Below are 8,065 nucleotides of genomic sequence, written 5' to 3' on the forward strand. Positions count from 1 at the left end.
AGATTTATTTATTTATTATATATACAATATTCGGCCTGCATGTATCCCTGTGGGCCAGAAGAGGGCACCATATCTCATTACAGATTGTTATGAGCCACCATGTGGTTGCTGGGAATTGAACTCAGGACCTCTGGAAGAGTAGCCAGAGCTCTTAGCGTCTGAGCCATCTCACCCATGGCTAAACTTTAGCTCTTGTAGACCAGGCTGGCCTCAAACTCACAGAGATCCACCTGTCTCTGCCTCCAGAGTGCTGGGATTAAAGATGTATACCTCCACCACCCAGCTTTGTTTGCTATTTCGAAACAGGGTTTATCTGTGAGGTCCTAGCTGCCCACGAACTCACGCCAGAGGTCAGGCTGGCCTTGAACTCAGAGATCTACCTGTGAGTAAAGGCGCGTGCAACCTCACCAGGCTGAAATGCATATTTTTTAAATGTTTTTAAGAGTTCTATGAGGGGCTGGAGAGATGGCTCAGAGGTTAAGAGCATTACCTGCTCTTCCAAAGGTCCAGAGTTGAATTCCCAGCAACCACATGGTGGCTCACAACCATCTGTAATGAGGTCTGGTGCCCTCTTCTGGGCAGACAATATTGTATGCATAATATTTTTTTATTTTATTTTATTTTATTTTATTTTATTTTATTTTGGTTTTTAAGACAGAGTTCTATGAGCTGGGCACAAGGTTAGCTAGATGGAGACACCTGCAATCCAGACAACTGGAATCCAAAAGGAGATACACACATGTTGTCCCCTGATACCTTCATAGGATCCCATTTACAATTCTGGTGGGAAAGTGTTAATTCCAAAGATGGGAGGAGAAAGACCACAGACCCAATAAACAAGGCCAAATTAATTAAAGTAAGCCATTAATTAGAGCAAGGTTTTTTGGGGTTTGTTTGGTTTTTTTTTTTTTGGTTTTTTCGAGACAGGGTTTCTCTGTGGTTTTTGGAGCAAGGTTTTTTATTTGTGTACACAGCTGCCTTCCTCTATGGCAAAAATTGAGGTCAGCACTGCCTTACGACAAGGCTTTTATAGCTCAGGGATAGGGGCTTTCCGAATGGGGGATTTGCCAGGCAAAACAGGAGGTATTACTGGAGCAGAACCTAAGCATAACAAGTTAGCCCCTCCTGAAACAGACATGTTTGCAAGGTGTACAGAACAAGGTAGACACAGGTGCTCATATAACTGTTTGAAACAAGGTAGGGTTGCAAGACGGTTATAAACATCTTTTTGAAACAAAAACACGATTGCCATTTCTGTAACAGGCACTTCAGAACCATTTGTAATTAAGGTTATGGGGGGGCACAGTCAAATCGAAAAACAGGTTTAATCATGAAAAGGAATGAACTTAAGTTTGTCATTAGTAAAAGATGGCTAGATGACTTTTGAGCCACATATGGAGGCAGGCTGGTTCTTCAAACGGTATTCTTTTCATTTAAATAGCACCACAAGAGCTAAACAATCACAAGTAATTTTTTTTTTTTTTTTTTTTTTTTTTTTTTTTTGGTTTTTCGAGACAGGGTTTCTCTGTGGCTTTGGAGCCTGTCCTAGAACTAGCTCTGTAGACCAGGCTGGTCTCGAACTCACAGAGATCCACCTGCCTCTGCCTCCCGAGTGCTGGGATTAAAGGCGTGCGCCACCACCGCCCAGCTGTTTTGTTTGTTTTTCAAGACAGGGTTTCTCTGTAGCTTTGGATCCTGTCCGGAAACTAGCTCTTTTAGACCAGGCTGGCCTCGAACTCACAGAGATCTACCTGCCTCTGCCTCTCAGGTGCTGTGTGAGCCATCAACATCTGGCCACAAATAATATTTTAATGTGCACAGGAGCCGGTTCAACAGCCGGTTGGTGCTTGTCACATGAAGGTGAAGATCAACTTCAGACTTCCAGCACTGAAGAAGCTAGGGCCCAAGACAACAGATAATGATGGACTACTATGACAGTGAAGCCCAAGGCTATTGTGGTACTAGAGCTCTGTGTGTGTGTGTGCGTGGTGTGTGTGTGTGTGTGTGTGTGTGTGTGTGTGTGTGTGTGTGTGTGTGTGACGGAGGGAGAGGAGCCATGGCTCACGTGTAAATTCTTTTGATTCAAAGCATGTCAAGTGTCTTTCTTGATTTATGACATTGTTCTGTTATTTCCAACACTTGATCCAATTGTTACTAGATTAAACATGGAATTTCGGGTGACCTGAATCTCTTATCCCGGGTCAAAGTCCCTCATATGTGGCTCTAGAATAAAGTCCCTCATACCATCTTTGAAGCAAGAGTATCAACACTTTATCATGAATAGGGGCACAGTGTGAACGGTAGCGGGCTCTGCACGTAACCCTAAAGGCTTCACAGCTGGGCCAGCTACACATCTACGCACCTCCTCTCACACTCCTGGGGACTAAAATCGGGTTTACCACACTAGTAAACTTGATGAACCACTTCCGGGGGCCGCTCTACGAACTTCCGATATCCAGTTCTGTCTGGCTAGCTCACAGCGGGTATGGCGTCCTCCATTATAAAGTATGATTCAAAAGCCCAGAGACACCACAACCAGAAAAGTACGAGCGCCTTAAGGGGGTGAAGTCCACACGGCGGCGGCAAATGGCGTGGCCAGCCCCTTGGGTCCCCCGCGCCGCTTCTCGCAAACCCAGGAGACGATCACACGCAATTTGAGCCGCTGATTGCGCAGTCTGCCGGGCGCGCCCTCTCCTTGGCGCCAAATCGCGCTCCCGCGCACCGGCCTGAGCTGCACCGCGCGTGCGCAAGAGCAACGTCCCGCGTTCTCGCGCTGCGCACCAGGGGGCGAGCTTTGTCCTCTGCGGATCGGATTCGCGACGCCGCGCGTGCGCAGTAGTAACCGAAGGCCAGCGTCCGGGGCACGTGTGTGGCCCGGGGAGAAAAAGTCTAAGTGACGGCCGGGTGCTCACAGGAGGTCGCGGCGGAGGTAGTGATGGCATTAGCGTGGTATGGCATGCTGTCCTCGCAGAGCTACGCAGCAGCGTGTGTAGATCAAAATGCAGCCCAACCACTGAAAGTGGTTGACGGGAGTGCTCGCCTAACTCCGTGAGGCCCTGGGTTCCGTCCCCAGGACCTCAAAAGCATGGAGGAAATGACTCAGCCGCACCTCCCTTAGGTGACTTTTACAAAAACAGGATTTGCAGTGAGGGAACGCTACAAACTTCGGAGAGCGCATGCGCATCTGACTTCTCTCCTTTTCCCCGCTTGGACCCGGGGAAAGCAGGATGAGTCATGCGGCCAGGGTTGTCGCTCTTTCCGCGCTTGCTCAGACCGCCAGGATTGGATCCGGAAATGTAGGCTAAACACGAGTGCGCAGTTTCTGTCCCTACAAATTGGCGCGTGTCTGGTCTTTGTACATTAAAAAAAAAAAAAAAAAACTTTCAGAAAACAACAAATAAAAAATAAAGGGCATAACTTTTCAGGAAACAATACTGCCATTTTCTTGGCTTGACCTTGGAGCAGAGGTCAGTGGGGCGATTACTCGCCCTTGACAAGTATGTGCAAAGACCGCGAGTCCGATTCCAGAATCTGCCAAAATTTATTAATAAATATTCGGATTTTAAAAAATAACTGAGTAATAAAATCGCACAAGTTAGCAAACCACCCACGAGAATCTCAGAGCACCTAAAAACACTTTATAAGAGGCTGGAGAATGAAATAAAACTTTTGTGCTAGAGAAAAGAGGCGCTGTATACTAATGACAATTTGATATTCACCGGTTTTGAAATTGTAACATGAGATTAGCCTGGGCTACATAGAGAGACCATTTGAAAAATAAAAATGGAAAACAAAGCCCCAAATATTAAGAAACTTAATAGCTGGAACTTAGGGGGTAACAAAACTTGAAGATATTCACATGACTTGGATTTGCACGGTGCCGACTCCCACATATACAGGACTGTATTGAATGCAATGGGTCCTGGTTCGTTACCACGGTTTAGACAGCTCCAGTGTGAAAACATGACCCAGACTTCTGGTTACTGGAGTACATTAACTGTGAGTAACCACGAAAGCGCACACCTAGCTGCTGGCGCTGGTCTGCAAACATCTGTGCTAATCACAGATGAACAATGGCAGGCACACGGCTTCGTTCGAAGGGTTGGTATTCATTGTAAATGTGGTATCGAACTTACACGGGGACAGAAACGCGTGGTTTTGTGAACTTCTTGCCTTAGTGCTAAGCGGCTGTGGTTATTAACAACCGCAAAACTGTCTACCTAACGACGTCTGAATCTGGGCACTGAAACCATTGCATAGCTGCCAGCACCACACATTTGCGTCCAGAAGATTACTCTAGGTCCCCTTTATTTTAAATGCCAGCCATAAACTTGAAGTTGTGATTTACACCTGTAATCCCAGCTCTCAGGAGGTGGAGGACAAAATATGACATTAAATAGTGTGTTTATTCCAGTGGTGGTAAACACCTTTAATCACAGGGCTTGGGAGGTAGATGGACCTCTGTGAGTTCGAGGCCAGCTTCGTCAACACAGCTAATTAATGTATTAGCTAATGCTAATACGGGGCTACACAAAGAAACCGAGTATCGAAAAACAAAACAACAAAAACAAAACAGTTTATACTTTTTGCCTAAGAGAATTATAAATTGCTAAGAGCATGCAGGAGATGGCTCGGTTGGTTAAATTAAGTACTTGCTGTGTAAACATGAAGTCCTTGGATTACTGCCTTAGGTGAGCTTTCCCAGAAGGCAACACTTCATACAAGTTTGCAAGGCTTGTTGCTGGGAATGAGCCCCCTTGAGACTCCATTGGGGTGGGTTGGGGGAGCCCTGAAGCTAGTGTTTGATTTTTTTTTTTTTCTTCCTTTAAACCTTTACCTTTTTTGTTGTTTTCTTTTATTAGTTGTTTGGTTTCTTGCTTTCTCCCCACCCCCACCTCTTGCTGGCATCCGGCTTCTGACAAGTTATGACCCTCCTGGCTCCACTTCTAGAGGTACCAGGATCAGGTTTTACCACCACACAGTTTTACAACTGGCTTTCCTTAGACTTTATCCCATGTATAGCTTCCCTTTTACTGATTCTAGTTTGCATCCTTATAGTGTATTAAATCATAGCTATGAGCATGACTATATTCAAATCTGGTTAAAAAAAAACAAATTGAAGCCAGGCAGTAATGGCACATGCCTTTACTCCCAGCACTCAGGAGGCAGAGGCAGGTAGATCTGAGTTCGAGGCCAGCCTGGTCTACAGAGTAAGTTCCAGGATAGGCAGACCTGTTTCATAGAGAAAGCCTGTCTCGGGGGAGAAAAAAAATTGAGACAGAGTGTTTGGGTTAAGGCTTCACCTCAGCCTCTGGCATCCATGTATCCAAAAAGTCTGGAATGTTTGGGTGGAAAGTTCCATCCTGAGCCCCTCAGTCCAGACTCCACCTCCAATGTTTAGGTGGAAAGTTCCATCCTAAGCTCCCTCCTCTGGAAGTTGCCTCAGTTCAGACAACACCTCTGAGAAAGCCTGCCAAATGGTGACCACGCCTCCCACCCCCACCCCCACCCACAGGCTATTTAAACTGACCCCCCCCTCTCTTCACCTCCCCCCAGAGCTAACAGTAGTTTCTTTCCCCATCTCCTCTCTGAGGGTTGGAAAGCCACCTGGGAGCGCTGGCATCCATTAGATCTGGGCTTTTTCTAATTCGGTTTGATTTGGTCTGATTTGGATTATTCCATTGGCAGAGAGGTTTATAGAGATGCAAAAACTTTTCAGAGTCTTAAAATAAATCCAGGCTAACCTTGAACTCATGATTCTTCATTCTCCTGCCACCACTTCCTAGCATCATAGACATGTACTACCACATCAATCTAGTAATTTTTGTTTGTTCGTTTTGTTTTTCTTTTTATTGGGGGGGGGGGGGTTTCGGGGGGGGGGGGTTCTCTGTAGCTTTGGAGCCTGTCCTGGAACTCCCTTTGTAGACCAGGCTGGCCTCGAACTCACAGAGATCCGCCTGCCTCTGCCTCCCGAGTGCTGGGATTAAAGGCGTGTGCCACCACTGCCCAGCTTCGTTTTGTTTTTCGAGGCAGAGTTTCTCTGTGGCTTTGGAGCCTGTCCTGGATCTAGCCTTGTACACCAGGCTGGCCTCGAACTCAAAGATTCACCTGTCTCTGCTCCTCCAGTGCTGGGATTAAAGGAGTGTGCCACCACTGCCAGCAAAGCTAATAATTTTAAAGAGTTTAAAAAGTTCACAGCAGAAAAAAATTATTATTAAATATAAATACAGGAGAACTTTGAATTCTTCATATTACAGTACGAACCTGCCAGGCAAGATGTCCATCAATGTGGTAGTGACATGATAATTCACTTCTGGTACTATAAATGTGGTCAAAATCCCTGCTTAGGCCCTAGTGGGGATGCTACTGCAGTTGTCTTGCTAACTGGTCCTGATATGCCATTAAATTCCCTTCTAAAGCCGGGGGATGGTGGCGCATGCCTTTAATCCCAGCACTCGGGAGGCAGAGGCAGGTGGATCTCCGTGAGTTCGAGACCAGCCTGGTCTACAGAGCTAGTTCCAGGACAGGCTCCAAAGCCACAGAGAAACCCTGTCTCGAAAAAAACCAAAAAAAAAAAAAAAAAAAAATTCCCTTCTAAACATTTATGTTTATGCCCATTGATTAGTGCTGCTTCCTGCACTGGGCAGAGAAAATTCCTTTTGCTGTGGGTGATAGTTCTTGTTCTTAATTCCTGGCTGGCTTTCTTGTCTGCGGGTTAGAGGGTAAATACGTTATGTGAGGGAAAAAACACAGACACGTGGTGATCCCATGTGGGTTCACTTTTAATGGGGGAGGGGTAACAACAAACAGGAAAAGGTGTGCAGATACAGCAGGGGAGGTAGGGAGAGAAAAAAAGGGGAGAGCGCTTGGCGGCTCTCACTTTTTAACGGGGAATACAAAGGCTTCTGGGAATCCGTGTCCAGGAGAACGCTGGGAACTGTAGTTCCGCAAAGGAACAACAGTAGTGTGTTGTGGACTGTTTGTTTAACTGGGCAAAAATGTGTTCCGTGTGTTTATTCTGCATTTATTTAGGTAAAGATGTGTTGCAGTTGCATTATTAATTAAATAAAATTAACCTAGGCTCAGAGAGGCGAGTTAGCAACTGGTTGAGAGGAAGCAGCAGAGAGGAGGGTTTCTTTAGTTGGGGCGGTGTGGAAGAAGAAGGGCTTCCAGAATGCCAACTAAGAGAGAATGTTAGTCGCTCTCTGGGCTGGCAGGTTTTCACCTAAGCCTTTGAATCTCTGTTAGAACAATAGTGATTTAGTTAAAACTATCTTTAGCAGCGACAGCAGAGCCATTGTCTGGGAAACAGGACCCCCCCCCCCCAGGCTACGTCCTGAGTTAACGCACAGCCACTGGGACTAAGGTCAGCCGTGCCTGTCACTCGGCTGATCAGTTGGCTGAGAATAAGTGACTGTTGCGTGGTCATCCCTACACAGGACATTCAAATCAACACCTTGCAAAGCTCAGGGAACATCCTGAAAGCTGCAGTGGAGAGAACAGAAGAACAAGGTGATGAGGTGGGGTGATGTAGAACACTGTCTCCCAGGCCATCACTGCCATTGCCTCCTGAGATTACCTGAGTAAGACCTGCCAGGGACTGAGGCCATCAGCATTGTGACATGGAGGCCTAAGGGATGATGACTCACCTCCAAGCATTGCTTATACAGGCTCCCACTTCCCTGAGGACCTGCGGATCTACATCTACTTAATGGAGAGAGAGAGAGAGAGAGAGAGAGAGAGAGAGAGAGAGAGAGAGAGAGAGATTTACTTAAGTGATAGAGCCTTTTAAGCACCTGTAAATACCCCTGCTCATGTTAACTAACTCTCATTAGTCACTGGTTCACCAGGGAAAAAAGACATAAAAGCAAAAGGCAGAGAAAGGATCACTGAGAGTGGGGGGTGGGAGAGAGAACAATGGAGCTGTGTCATCAAAATAATATTACAAACCTGGCGATGGTGGCGCACGCCTTTAATCCCAGCACTCAGGAGACAGAGGCAGGTGGATCTCTGTGAGTTCGAGACCAGCCTGGTCTACAGAGCTAGTTCCAGGACAGGCTCCAAA

This window comes from Microtus ochrogaster, unplaced genomic scaffold (assembly GCF_000317375.1).
Source record: "Microtus ochrogaster isolate Prairie Vole_2 unplaced genomic scaffold, MicOch1.0 UNK1, whole genome shotgun sequence".
Classification (NCBI taxonomy): domain Eukaryota; kingdom Metazoa; phylum Chordata; class Mammalia; order Rodentia; family Cricetidae; genus Microtus; species Microtus ochrogaster.